The sequence below is a fragment of the Theropithecus gelada genome, chromosome 7b (genome assembly GCF_003255815.1).
Source record: "Theropithecus gelada isolate Dixy chromosome 7b, Tgel_1.0, whole genome shotgun sequence".
Taxonomy (NCBI): domain Eukaryota; kingdom Metazoa; phylum Chordata; class Mammalia; order Primates; family Cercopithecidae; genus Theropithecus; species Theropithecus gelada.
Window position 1 is genome coordinate 96,988,914 of NC_037675.1, and position 14,191 is coordinate 97,003,104.

At 49.3% G+C, this 14,191-nt stretch overlaps 1 protein-coding gene across 1 annotated transcript in view; it reads right to left on the minus strand.

Annotated features, from left to right (window-relative positions):
* Positions 1 to 2,924, minus strand: part of SYNE3 (spectrin repeat containing nuclear envelope family member 3) — a 94,353-nt gene extending 91,429 nt beyond the window's left edge. Inside the window, exon 1 of the mRNA XM_025392778.1 lies at positions 2,870 to 2,924. The gene's annotated coding sequence lies outside the window, so the exon portion shown is untranslated. The remainder of the gene's footprint in view (positions 1 to 2,869) is intronic.
* Positions 2,925 to 14,191: the final 11,267 nt, after the last annotated feature.

Consider the following 14,191-nt stretch of genomic DNA (forward strand, 5'->3'; position numbering starts at 1 on the left):
TTATGGTGTGCCCCCACCATGCCGGGCGTTCTACTAAGCATCATCCCCAGTTACCTCACTTATCCTCACAGCAACCCCGAAAGGGAAGTATTTAGAGAGGACAGAATTAAGGCGTCAGCTTCCCGAAGCTGTCTCCCATCCACTTCCTAGCTGCTCAGCCCCAGAACATCATCCCTCAGTCCTAAAGCAAAGGTTCCTTTTGGGATGGGAGGGTCAGGAAACACTATTGCTCCTGGGTTCCTATCTTTGTGTTCCAGTCGGGCTGCTTTAGGAATATATATATATTCAGAATCCATATTATTTTCCAGCAAGTACTGATGATCTAATGAAGATAAGCATCCTGTCTGGTCGGTACTGTTTTTCCAGTGATGAATGTACAACATTGTCCTTGGATTGTCTAGGAGAGGCCGTGTGGTATCAGGAAGAGCATCAGGTCAAAAGCCCTGAGTTCTAATCCTGGCTCTACCACATCCAGCCACAGATATCAGCCTCCTCATCTGTAAACGGGCCAGCAGTGACAGACTTGCCTACTGCCAGATCCTAGGAGGTGAGAGGCAGGAAGTGCTTTGGAAGACCCCATTGACACATCTGAGTCCCTCTGTAGCTTCTCTAGAACCTCCTGCCTTCCCCGGGGCCAAGGGCCAGCTTTCAGTGCTGGAAGGACTGTGAGGGGGGTGAGCCAGGACCACTCACCATTGACAGACAAGGGGAAATCAAGGTAGGGAGAGGAGGGGCAGAGCAGAGGGGAACCCAGGTATCCTGATGAGGCCCCTTCGCCTCAAACTGTGACACCTTCTCATATGTGCTGTGTCTGACATCATATGAGATGCTGATCAGGACAAAGCTCATTTAGTGCTCATGATGCCCTGCAAGGCAACACCTGCAGTGCTATGGTTAGCCCCTTTCCATGGGGAAGGACATTGAAGCTCTGAAAGGTGAAGCAACTTTCCCAAGGCTACACAGCCAGGAGCTGGCTAAGGCAGGACTGAACTCAGGCAATCCAACTTGACTGCCCTGATTCCTAACAGCTGGACAGTGCGGGAGACCTAGCTGCCCAGTGGGTTCCCAAAGCCTCCAGGGTGATTTTAAGGTTGAGCTGGGCCTGCCCAGTCTTGCCTCCCGGGGCCACCAAGCCAGGGCCCCCGGCAGCCTGCTCCAGGCTGCATCACAAGGCAAAGGGGCTGCCCAGGCATGGCCAGGTGCATGGCTGCTGGAGAGCATGCAAAGCACCGGGGCAGGAGGGTTGTTCCCATGGAAACAGAAAGGACTCCAACTCACCCTGAAGTGTACCTGCAGGGAGCCAGGTGCCAGGTGCCAGACTGTACCTGGAGGCAGAAACCTGAGTCTGGATTCTCACCACTTCCCTCTGTGCCACCAACACATCCTAAGGTCTTCTCCTCAGGACCCCCAGCAAGACACAAGTTCCAGAAATAAGACATCCCAGCCCACTTCCCGCTCAGCCACCCCCAGAGGGGCCTCTCTGGTTGAAAACAACGCCCGGGGCCAGCAGGCTTGGCACAGCTGTGGCTGTCAGCCTGCCGAGCGCTGTCCGGCCTGAGGAATGTGCAGACCCACATGTGCTGGAGCGTCCTGCTGGGGCACAGTGACAGGAAACTGAGCAAAACAGCTCGTTGGCACTGGTACGCCCCTCCCACCTCCCAGCTCCTGACTCCTGTGGGCTGTTAGCTGCCCTGGAAGTGCAGGCAGCAAGGCCAGGCCCTTTAAGAGAGCCAGGCAGTGTGGCTCTGGGCAAATCACTCCCCCTCTCTGGGTCTGTTTCTGCTTCTCTTGGTGGATGAGGGAGGCTGTCCTGCCAAGCTCAGAACGGCAGTGATTTTGACATGCTCTCCTTTCTGGGAGGACGGTCCATTCTCCTCATGCCCTCATTCACGTGGGATGGGGCATGCCCCCAAGACACATCAGGTTATCCCACTAGCAGCCCTTGGCTGTAGACAGCCCCTGCACCCAGTGCTGGGATAAGGGTAACTCTTCAGAGTTGAAAGGGGTGACCAGGGACCTGGGAAGGAGTCCCAGGGCAGCCCACGGTTGGAGCTTCAGGGCCAAAGTGGTTAACTAAAAATATTCATTATCACCCCGCCCAGGCTGGAGGCCCTGGCTTCCAGTTTTGAAGCAGAAGTCAGCTGGGCGGGGTAGGACACTGCTCCTGGGTTGACCAATGGGCCACATCAATGGGACTGCTGTTTGAGGTCAAGATCCCAAGACCCCAAGGGAAGTCAACATCCATCTGAGGCTCTCTCAGGCCCTGCAAGCCATCTCTGGTCTCACTGCCCTCCCCTTTAGAAATGTGGGAATGAGGCTCAGAGAGGTTGAGCTGCTTGTCAAGTTTGCACAGCCAAGAGGCGTCTGAACAAAACTGAGCATTCGGGGTTGGACTTCCCCTCCTCGCCGCCTGCTCTGCTCTCCCAGACACTACTGAGCGCACTCGCGGTCGCCAGGAGCGGGTCGGGGCCCCGCCGCGCGCTATCCTTGGTGACAGGTCAGCCCGCCCCTAGGGGAGGCAAAGGGAAGCCCCGAGGAGGCACTCGGCCCGCCTGGGACGTGCTGCCCCGGGCTTTAGGGCTTTTTCTTGCGGGCCGAAGCTCCCCGGGGTTGGAAGGAAAGGCTCGGGAATTTCGCAGCCAGCACGGAACGGTTGGATTTAAACTAAAAATACCCGCCCGCCCGCAGCTGTCACGCCGGAGCCCCCGCCCCCGCGCCGGGCGCGCCTCCCCAGGTCCCCCAGACTTTCGGCGCCCCAGATCCCCGGGGCTGTGTCAGAGCTGGGCCGGGGACTGAGGACCCCACCCGCCCAGGCCCCGGCCCCCGGCCCCCGGCCCCCGGCCTGGCCTCCCGGCCCCGTGCCACTTACCCGCCCGGAGCGTGGAGGAGCGCGGCGCCGCGGGTAGCTGGGGCCGAGCCTCCTTCCCTCCTCCCTGCGTCCCGGGCGGCTCCGGGGCGGGGCAGAGCTGGGGCGGGCCCGGACACCACGAGTACCCCCGCCCCCGCCGGGGCCCGCCCGGTGGCCCCGCGGGAGAGGCCGCGCCCCTCTCCGCACGCGCTCAACGGAGGCCCCGGGTGCGCAACCCCAGCCCGGCGGACACCCTGCGTAGCCCCGGGTACCAGGGCCGAGGAAGAGCCTTACCGCTCCCTGTCGCGGACCCGGGGTGGGGGTTAAGGGGGTGTCCTGTCCACAGTGGCCTGGAAAGCAGCCCGGAGCCCTGGCCCCTGTCTGTCTTCCCGACACACACACAGCCACCGTCCCTTTTCTCATTCTAGGGAATGGCGCGGAGCTGCCTCTCCCCCGGGAAAGTTGGATCTGTGCGTCCAGACTTGGAAAAGGGATTAGGACGCCGGCAGATCTTGCCCTCACAGAGCAGAGGTGGGGGCCTAGGAAGGGGCACATCGCCCAGAGGCGCGAAATCCAAGAAGAAAATGACACCCATCAGCTAGCCTCACGCGGGAAGAAAGGGCGGGGTGGTTGGGGCGGGGGCACTGGCACCCTGCCCATCCTCTCCCACTCCACAGTTCGGGCCCACAGTCCGGGAGTCGCAAGGAATGTGAATCACCAGGCATAATGTGAACCCCCAACAAACCCAAGGCCTCAGAATGCTCCTCCCCTCTCCCTCCCCATCCAGCAGAAACATCCTCCCGTCCTCCCAACCCCTGCTCCAGCCATGCCAACCCTTTAACCTTGTCCCAGAATGTCTAAACCGTATCTGCCTCTGTGCCTGTGCACATGAGGTTGCCTTGGCCTGGGGTTTGCTCCACAGTCTTCTGCCAAACTTCTACTGCTTGGTGGCTGGAAGCCTTTGCACCCTGGCGCTCACTCCCTCTCCTCCCAGGTCAGCAGTCACTGGCCTTCCTGTGCGTCCAGCCCGGCTTTGAACAGCCCTGGGCCCCAGTTCTTATCTTTTTCCGAGTAATTACATAGTTGCATGATTGACTCCACCGGCTCTGGATCAGATGAGCGCCACTAATGAGGGATACAAGTTGTAAAACTAGGTTTTACGTGAACTCCAGTCATCACAATTTAGGTGCGGCTAGCGATTTTACAGATGAGGAGTTAGTAACTGACCCAAATCCAGTGCTTCCGGGATGCTGTTTTCCTTTTTTGTTTCTTAGCAGGGATGCCAGATGTTTGCAGAACAGATCGTGTAAAAGTCAGTATCCTAAGAGATTAAATTGTAAAGCAGGACAAGATAGTTAATGGAGTGTGTGTGTGTGCGTATGTCTTTTCGAAATTGAGAGGGAGGTAGAAGAATTAGCCAAACCCCAGGATTCACTCTGAGGTAGACCCACACCTCTTAGTTAGATCCCATTTATTAAGCTGTAATTATTCACAGCATTGCTGAAGACATACACAAGACCCCTCCCATCTCCCTGCGACTGACTGGTTCCAAGTATGCTATTATTCGTGTTATTATCACTGTGACTCAATTAGGAGTGCTGCCGCAGGCCTTGAGGTTACCACAGTCAAACTGCAGGTGCAGGCGGTGAGTAACAATGATTATAATGCCTGCATCTGGATCATGCTTTTTGCTTTTCAGAATGCTTTCAAATGTGTCTCCTCATTAAATCTCTGCAAACATCCTCCAGGTAGTTAAGAAAAGTTTAACGAGTTTCGCCTGACAAGGGAAACCAAGGCACAAAGCGGGCAGGTGATTTGCACAAGGAGAGAGATGGCTCCCCCAGGCTGCTCCAAGGGTGGAGCAGGCCGCCGTAACTCAATGTCCTGCAGGAAGAGATGGCTGGGTATAGTTGGGAGCTCAGGCTCTAGTGACAAAGTGCCCAATTTGCAACTTTCAGCTGATTACTCATACTTGGTTTCCTTTTCTGTTAAATAGATCTAATAATAGGAGCTTATCTTGTATGGTTTTGTGCCTGGTATTTGAGCACCCAGCTCAGGTGAGCTGTTATGTTATGGTTCTGGGAATGGTATGATTGCTACAGTTTCTGGCACACAGCTATTCAGTCTTTCATCAAACATTCCTGAGTATCTACTATGTGCCAGTCTCTGGGAATACGAGGACGAATGAGGCACAGACTACTACCTCCAAGGAGGTCAGGGTGTAATAATTCTGTGTCAGGGCACCATGGTGCACAGAGATGAACTGTCCCTCCTGCTGCTGGTGCAGTGCAGAGCACCAGTTCAGAGCAGTGGAGATATTCACTTTCCTGGTCAAGCTTTGCTACTTATTTAGCTGAGTGAATCTTACAATGTAAGACTGACTTACACATACAGTGTACACATACAGTGTAATCTTACACTGAATGTGACCTCTTACAACATTGGTTTTTCTCATGTTAGATGGGGATAGTAATAATTTTTCATGGGTGAAAACACATGTGATAAACATATTTTATGAAATGCAAAATACTGTGCAGATAGTTTTATTATTATCAATGTGATTGTTATTATCTTGGGCTTTACAGGGCTTGCTGCTTTTCAGAATACTCTCCCATTCCATTGCTTTTCTTAGATAGAGTCTCGCTCTGTCACCCAGGCTGGAGTGCAGTGGTGCAATCTTGACTCACTGCAACCTCCACCTCCCAGATTCAAGCAATTCTCGTGCCTCAGCCACTTGAATAGCTGGGACTACAGGCATGCACCACCACGCCCAGCTAATTTTTTGTATTTTTAGTAGAGACAGGGTTTCACCATGTTGGCCAGCCTGGTCTCGAATTCCTGACCTCAAGAGATCCGACTGCTTGGCCTCCCAAAGTCCTGGAATTACAGGTGTGAGCCACCATGCCCAGCCATCCATTACTTTTCTTAAGCCTGATGTAAACATTACATCAAAAACAGAACCCTATTTTTTTATTTGATGCCAGTCTTTTTCCTCTCCAAAGTAGTCCATATGGAAGAAAAACAGAAGTTAAGTAAGCAATACGAAGGGATGGGGCAGTTTGCAACTAGGAAGTCCACAGTGCCTTAGTCCTCAGCATTACCTGCAGCTACAGAAGGGGGTGGACATGAAAACCCATCTGGAAAAAAAATCTGGCAAAGGATTGGGGGAAAAGCCCCTTTGTCATCTCTGGAATTGAACACAGGAAACCCCGCCCTGAGACCTTCCTTTCAGAAGCAGCCCAGAGAGAGAACCACAAGAAGGGCACTAAAATTATGCTGTTCGGAAGTTCTGACTCACTTGGCAGTGGGGGCTGTTTGTGCAACATACCAAAAAGCGAAGTTTTTACCACTCTTTCCCTGTGTCTGTTCCCTGCAGCCAGCATCTCCACCACCACTCATGGGGAAGCAGGAATCAATTTAATAAGCCTGGGGCAATTATCTGGGTCTGTTTCACATTTGCTGTTGGTTAGCCAGCCTCCACAGCAATCTGCACAATCTTCATTTTGTAAGCATGATGTTTTCAGTTTGCGTGTGTGTGTTCAGTCTCCACAGATAGATTACAGCAAAAGCTGCAATGGCTTTTCTGGCTAATAAAGCACCTCGTGGGTAAACTGAGGCAAGATAGTAGGAAGGAGGGACATTGCCCACGGTCCCAGGATAGGAATTGCTGTTCAGAACATTTACATTCCCATCTCTCCGTCTCTAGCCTGGCTTCCCACTTAGTGGTGAGGTACATAAGTGCTTTCAGCTTAGCATGGATGAAAAGCTCACATTAAGGGTGCCCACTTCTGGGGTGCCCCATTGGAGAGGTCTTGGTTTGAGCCTGGAGAGCTGGTTCTCATCCCAGTTCTGCTCTAAACTTTTCCTTCTTCTTTGTTTTTTCTTTGCCAGTTCTCCAAGTGTTAGCCTGTCCTTCCCTACTCGGGTGCTACATGTGCTTCTAGGGTGAGCACATCCAGCACCCTGATTTCTTCACTTCTCCATGGGCAGCTGCCACCCATCAACGGAGCAGGGGCACCCCTCTGGGTGGCAATGAGTCATCTCAGTACCAAGCAGGGTAACTGCAGTAACTCAGAATATTCCTCTACGTACATTTAATTGTGCTGCATTTATAAAATACAATTGTGTATAAAATACAGGACTGGATTCTCAGATGATGGGGTTCTAACCCTTGTTAAGGCTGCTAACTAGCTGTGTAACCTTGAGTCACTTCTGAGTTTTTGAATATGTGAAATGAGAGAATTGGAAAAGATTTTCTCTAAATTATTCCCCAATTTAAGTAACTATAAGAAATATATACATATACACACACATAGTATTACATACAATGTAATATATAATAATGCAATAAATACATTATGGTATATACTGTGTATACATATATCACCATATATACATTTTATATATATATAGAGAGAGAGAGTATTGGCCAGGTGCAGTGGCTCACTCCTCTAATCCCAGCAGTTTGGGAGGCCAACGCCAACGTGGGACGGTCGCTTGAGCCCAGGAGGTCAAGACCAGTCTAGGCAACATGGTGAGACCCCGTCTCTACAAATAAATAAATAAAATTATCCAGACAGGGTGTCGCATGCCTGGTCTCAGCTACTTGGAGCTGAGGCAGGAGGACTGCCTAGGCCTGGGAGGTCAAGGTTGCAGTGAGCCATGATTGCGCCACTACATTCCAGCCTGGGTGACAGAGTGAGACCCTGTCTCTCTCTCTCTCTCTCTCCATATATATCTTTTTGAAAACAGAGGAATCTTGTTTGTATTAAACAATCATCATTTAACATAACTAAACACTGCTACTATTATACTCCAAGGAGTAAATACTAATATAAACAAAAGTGTTAAAGGACAATCGATACATTTTATTCCTAAAAAATAAAATCTGGCTGGGTGCAGTGGCTCATGCCTGTAATCCCAGCACTTTGGGAGGCTGAGGTGGGTGGATCGCCTGAGGTCAGGAGTTCAAGACCAGCCTGGCCAACATGGTGAAACCCCACCTCTCTTAAAAATACACACACACAAAAAAAAGTAGTCGGGTGTGGTGGCGGGTGCCTGTAATCCCAGCTACTCAGGAGGCTGAGGCGGAAGAATTGCTTGAACCTAGGAGGCAGAGGTTGCAGTAAGACGAGATCACGCCACGGCACTCCAGCCTGGGTAACAAAGCAAGACTCCATCTCAAAAAAAAACAAAAACAAAAACAAAACCAGAAAATAAAAAATATACAAAATCCTTCTCGAAGAGGTTTGCCATGTTTCTCCCAACAGTGGGAAGCCTGGTCTACTTTTTCTGCTTCTGTTGGGACTACTTTAAGTGTATGTGGGTTTTTTGTGTAATTAAATGTTTTGAGACCACTGTAAATTAACATGCAGTTGTAAGAAATCATACAGAGAGGTCCTCATATACTTTACCCGGTTTCCCCCGATGGCAGCATCTTACAAAACAATGGTACAGTATCACAGCTAGGATACTGACAGACACCAACACGACACAAGACACTTCCATCTCAAGGATCCCGCACGCTGCTCTTCCCCGCTTTTCCATTCCCTCCTTAAACTCTGGCAGCCACTCCTCTGTTCTCCTTTCTATAATTCTGTCACTTCAAGAATGTAATAATAACGGAATCACACAGTGGGACTGCCCTTCTCCACTCAGTGCAGTTCTCTGGAGCGTCACCCAAGCTGGTTCCTGTATCGAGTCTGTGCCTCCTCATTGCCGAGCAGCAATCCACGGTGTGATGGATGCATCACGGGCTGGGTCACCCTTCCCTTGTTGAAGGACATCCGAGTTGTTCCTGGTTTTTGGCTATTATCAATAAAGCTGCTATAAACGTTTTGTGTGCACATCTGTGTCAATATACATCTTCACATCTTAAGTTTCAGCTGCTGGATCTAATACCCACTTACAATCCCACAACACTGGATTTTTCCTACTTTTTCCTAGTGATGAACACAGCTAGTGAAGAAAGATGTTTAAGGGTCCAACAGTTGCCCTGGACTGGGTCTTGAGTTGTGGAAATCTAACAAAAGCCAGTTACAGGGTTCCTGCCATCAAGGAATTTAGAGTCTGTTGGGGAAGCAACATTAAGACACATGAATCATTCATGGAACTAAGTAATGCTGCATGTCTGTCATATGTGAGACTGCACGGTACAAAACTGACTTGTAGAGGAATCCAGAGACAGGAGAGAGAAGGGAAGGCACGAGTGTTTGGGAGTCCTCTGGATAAGATGTGAGATATATCTCAAATGATGGAGACAAATGATGATATTTTATGTTTATTAAGGGCTTACCTACCATCTGCCACACACTGTTCTAAGCCTTTACCTATATTATTAATTTAATCCTCATCACCACCCTTCAGGATAGCTCCTATTATCATCCCATTTCCCAAATGAGGGAAAAACGGTGAAAACCTGGCCATTCACCCAGCTATTATGTGGCTCACCTAGGGTACACACTCAGGCAGTCTGACCCCAGCGCCCACTTCATCGCTGTGGATTCTGTCTCATAGCAATAGTGGTCACGATTCAATTCCAATGTGTTTCTTAGGTTATATTTTCCACACACAGCATATGCTACAGCTATGCTGAGCCTTCTGGGGGAAGGTTATTGATAAGTTCAAATACTTTTCAAACAAACCAACACCACTGTTAGTAACATAACAGGTGAGAAGTCTGTGTGTGATGTATCTGCTGGTGTGTGTGTGTGTGTGTGTGTGTGTAAACAGCAAGGCTGAAGCCTCCAGTTGTGTAGATTATCTGCATATACAGCAAAACACGCACACACCACACACATCAAAGTTCCCAGCTCTATATGGTAAAACATAGAGGCAGCTGAGCCCATTTCAGATAATGAATGTGGTTTTGTATTCTCTGAATTGCTACATACCAGGAAAGTCACTTCCAGGCTCAGCTACCTCCTGGGTTGCTAAACACACAAGATGTGTGATCGCGCTTCACTCACAGCACTGATGGCTGCTCACCCTTTGAGCTGTATCATTTTGGTTAAAACAACAGCATACTATGAGCCTGGCATGTTTGCTTGTTTTTGTTTTGAAATCTAAACGCAGCCTCGATAATGTCGGTGTTTCCATAGATGGGGTGGGTGGCAGAATGAAAATCTCCCTGGATCAACCTCTCCTGACTTGCTGTCTTTCTGGGCTCTGCATTTCCCAGTCGGCTGGCAGAGGCGAGTCATCTCACCTCCTCCCGTCTCCACATTTAGAAAATGGGGCCAGTTCTTCCTGTTTTCCCTGTAAGAGCTGTCATGAGATTCACATAAAGATGATGAAATGCACTACAAACTTGAGGTTCTGTGCAAATGTGTACTACCATTGTAAATTAAATCCTTCACTTACTATGCTTTCAAAGAATGTTTCACGACAGACACCAACTCAGGAAGAGTCTGTGAGTAAGGAAGACTTCCCCACTAAGGAGGAAAATGAAGCTTTCATTTTTTTTTCTTTTTTTATCCCTGGAGATACGTTTTTGAACATTGCTCAAGCGTTCTCTCCTTGCTTTGACAAGTGTGACTGTTCTGAACACGTGACCATATTAGAATCGCTGTGTGATAGGCAGAGTGCCCAGGAAGCCGGGGAGGCTCTGAGCCCAGCCCTGGCAGACACGCAGAGGCGTGGCCTTGGCACCCTCCTTAGGGCAGCGGAACCCATGCAGGGCACCTGCACCACCCCCACCCATCCCATATGAGCAGCCGGCGCTTGTCTCTTCCGGAAAGCCCACACTTGGGGCCCAGCCCTGTCCCTCTATCCGAGCGGCAGGGGCTGGTAAATGCCAGATAGGTCCACGTATCTCATAAAACCTGCTGCTCTTGATGACAATTCTTGACGGCCCAGGACACTTCCCTAACAGAGAAAGTTGTTTCATTGTCGTAGCCTAGTTCCAAAACCTTAGAATCTTATAGCCAACACCTGGCACGGAACACATGCAGAACAAACGTTTCCCAACCGGACTGCCGCAGGTCCTTGCAGTGGTAATAGCAGCAGCACCTGGCCTAAGATGTTAAAGAATTTTTATCTTAAATTTCTTCTTTGATGTTATAGACTTGGTATGCAGAGAAAAATGGCCAGTGTCACTCAATGCACCTCCTAGTTAATTAAAAAGCCCTATTCAGCAGACAGAAGCAACCTCTATAAATAGGCAAGAGGTGTCCTCAGGTATTTCAAAGCTCTCGGCCAGCACCTTGCCAGTGGGATGAGTGCACCAGCTTCAGCAATCGAGCTTGTTTCATCATCCAAACGGAAACATTTCTGCAAAATGACTGAACTCCATCTGCCCTGCTCACTAACTACAGAAATGGCCTAAAATAAGGGTTCACACACAGACAAAAGTAACAGTCAGAAGACACTTGACAAATTCACTAGCCCAACTCTATCATTACAGAGCCCCTTACACGTGAAGTGAAGCGCCCAAGGGCAACAAACACTGATTGCATCAGCCCACACTGTGTTTACCTCCATTACCAAATCCACAAGACCCTGGGCCCTTAGCTGGCCTCTCTCTGTGGCTTCCTTTTTTTTTTTTTTTTTTTTTTTTTTTTTTTTTTTTTTTTTAAGAGACAGCCTTGCTCTGTTGCCCAGGCTGGAATGCCATGGTACAATCACAGTTTACTGCAGTCTAGAACTCCTGGGCTAAAGTTATCCTCCCACCTCAGCCTCCCAAGCAGCTAGGACTATAGGCACACACAACTGCTCCCAACTAACTTAAAACTTTTTCTACAGACGGGGCCTCACTATGTTGCCCAGACCAGTCTAGAACACGTGGCCTCAAGCAATCCTCCTGCCTCAGCCTCCCAAAGTGCTGGGACTACAGGTGTGAGCCCCCACGCCCAGGCCGTCTGTGGCTTCTGGTAAATTCCTCTTCCGCAAATCACTTGCTCCCAGTTCTCCTCATGGCCTGTCCTTCCCCAGTTATATGCTTTCCCCCGGCTTTCTTCTCTGTACTCCTTCTTGCCCTCCCTGCCCAAATCTCCTTTATCAATAGATCCAGACCTGTAGAGGCAATAATATGCATAATCTCTCCCTTTATTTCAGACATAACCAGATGATTTAGATGTTCCTCAGGCACCTGGAAACAAATGTCCAAAAGTAATTCCTGACCTTACCTTTCCAATCCTCCTTCCCCCTCCCGCTGTATTCCCTGCATCAGCAAGTGTAGTCAGTGGCTAAGCAAAAACCCAGGAATAAGCCTGAATCTCCCCTTCCTCCCAGCCCCCTCCCCAGTCAGCCAGTCACCAAATTCTGTCATCCCTACCTTCAAAGAACTCAGCTTGCAGTGGTGCCCTTCCCCTGTGCCCCCCACCACACTATCTGCAAAGGTTAAATCTGATGACCCTCTTCTAAGTGGCCCCGTTAGCTCAGCCACCCCCAATCCATCCACACTCCTGCAGGGTGATCTCTCAAGCACTCGGCAGCTTACACTCCTCCTGGGACTTTCCCTCATCCAGAGGAGGAGAGCCCAAGCCCTTACCATCTGTCCTCCCCTCAGCTATGTCCAGTCCTGCATTTCTCAAGAAACGGCCCGGCATTCCCCCAGCGGGCCCAGGGGCCTCTGTGCCTTTGCCCTGGTTGCTCCCTCTTCCTGGAATGTTCCTCCTTTTTACATAGAGGTACTTCACCCTTCTCTCAAAACTCAGCTCAAGCGCCGCTTCCCTACTAAGCTTTTCCCACCCCTTAGGCGCTGAGCTTTTTCCCCTCTCTCCAGTTCTCAGGGGCATTCTTGCATCTGTCCCCATCACAGGACTGCGAGGTCCTTGGGATTTGGGAGCATCTTACTCCACTCTGTAGCCTGCTTAACAGAGCCTGTGGGCACATCACTGAATGTTTCTCCACCTCCCATGGCACCTGTGGTCGATATGAGTTTCACACAATTTGGGATTTGCTGAGATCCTGTTCTGTATTGTTCACCATGTTTTCTTTATTCAAAATTACGTATTGAACACGTAGTAAGTGCCAGGGATGGCACTGGGGCACCAGGTTTCAAAAATGAATCCTACCTAACTAGAAGCTGATGGCCTAGTGTGTGTGTGGTGGTGGGTGGGGAAGGAATAGGTAACATTACAATGCATACACTCCCTGAAGGGGTGCTGGCCCCCAATCACTGTGAAACAGGGCTGGGCAGTAGGACAAGTGAGGTGGTTATATTCTTTGACCCCTCTAATTGTGTGTCCTCGATTGACATCAGCATTTGCAGAACCACTTTATGGATGGCCCTTTCTGACCTAACGTCAGCTGAGCTCTCATCAAGCCCATTTGGTTTACAGTTAGAAAAATTCAACTTTACACCAATATTATTCAGTCCCTCAACACCCGATGAAATGTAGTAGGTACTTCGAAGGTATCTTCCATGAACTAACATGAAGTACGTAACAGAGTCAGAATAACTGTTTATCTGGCACAATGGAGTAATCCTTTTATTTTTTAACATCGCCTTAAGCTGTGTGTGTGTGTGTGTGTGTGTGTGTGTGTGTAGTTTTTGTTGGCAAGCTAAAATAAACGGCATGTTTCCTTGACTTTCTATTCAGAGCATGCGGAAAAGAATTTCTTTTTCTTGCTCGGAAGCATCACACAAGGCATTAATGCAGAAGGAACCGTCATGGGTGAAGGCTGTTCACCCCTTCTTACATCGAATGCCCCAGAACGCTGCTTTTTAAAAAGAATTCCAGAATATCTGCCTCTTAGTGCTTCACCTTTCACTTACTGTTCAGTCATTGTTTCTGCTTTTAGGGTGAGCCTTTTACATTTACTACTTCTGATCTGTTGTGGTTCTATTAGAAAACTAAGTCAGTTAGCTGTTCCCTAAAATAAGAATAGCAATTGGGTGAGAACTGAGAGGCTCTTCCTAGAATTGGGCAAAATGATTAATTCCCAGACACTGTATAATTACAGGGGCAGCCCTTATTGGCCCTTGCCCCAGCTTCCTAAGAAAAATAGACTAGTGCCCCCTACCTGCCTTGCCAGGAAAGACAGAGACTCATTCGATTATAACATGTGTTTCTCAAAACCAGAATGACTTTGAAAGATGTGTTATGCCCTGAACACAAGCAAAAATTCCTTCAAGTAAGAGGATATTATTTGCTCTGTAATTAGACAGCCAATAGTATGTGTGGATTATCACGGAGCTGTGGCTGCACCGTATAAAAAGATGAAACAATGGGAGTACACGTCGATTTCACATCGACTAGGTTGGCATGTCCCCTCAGGGCTGCACTCATACAGCTATGATATGAAAATGCCAGATCACCATCTATCTGGAGAGGGAAGGTTTGCCAATATGACGGCTTCTCAAGAAGAATTTTGTATTAAAATACAAAATTACTAAAA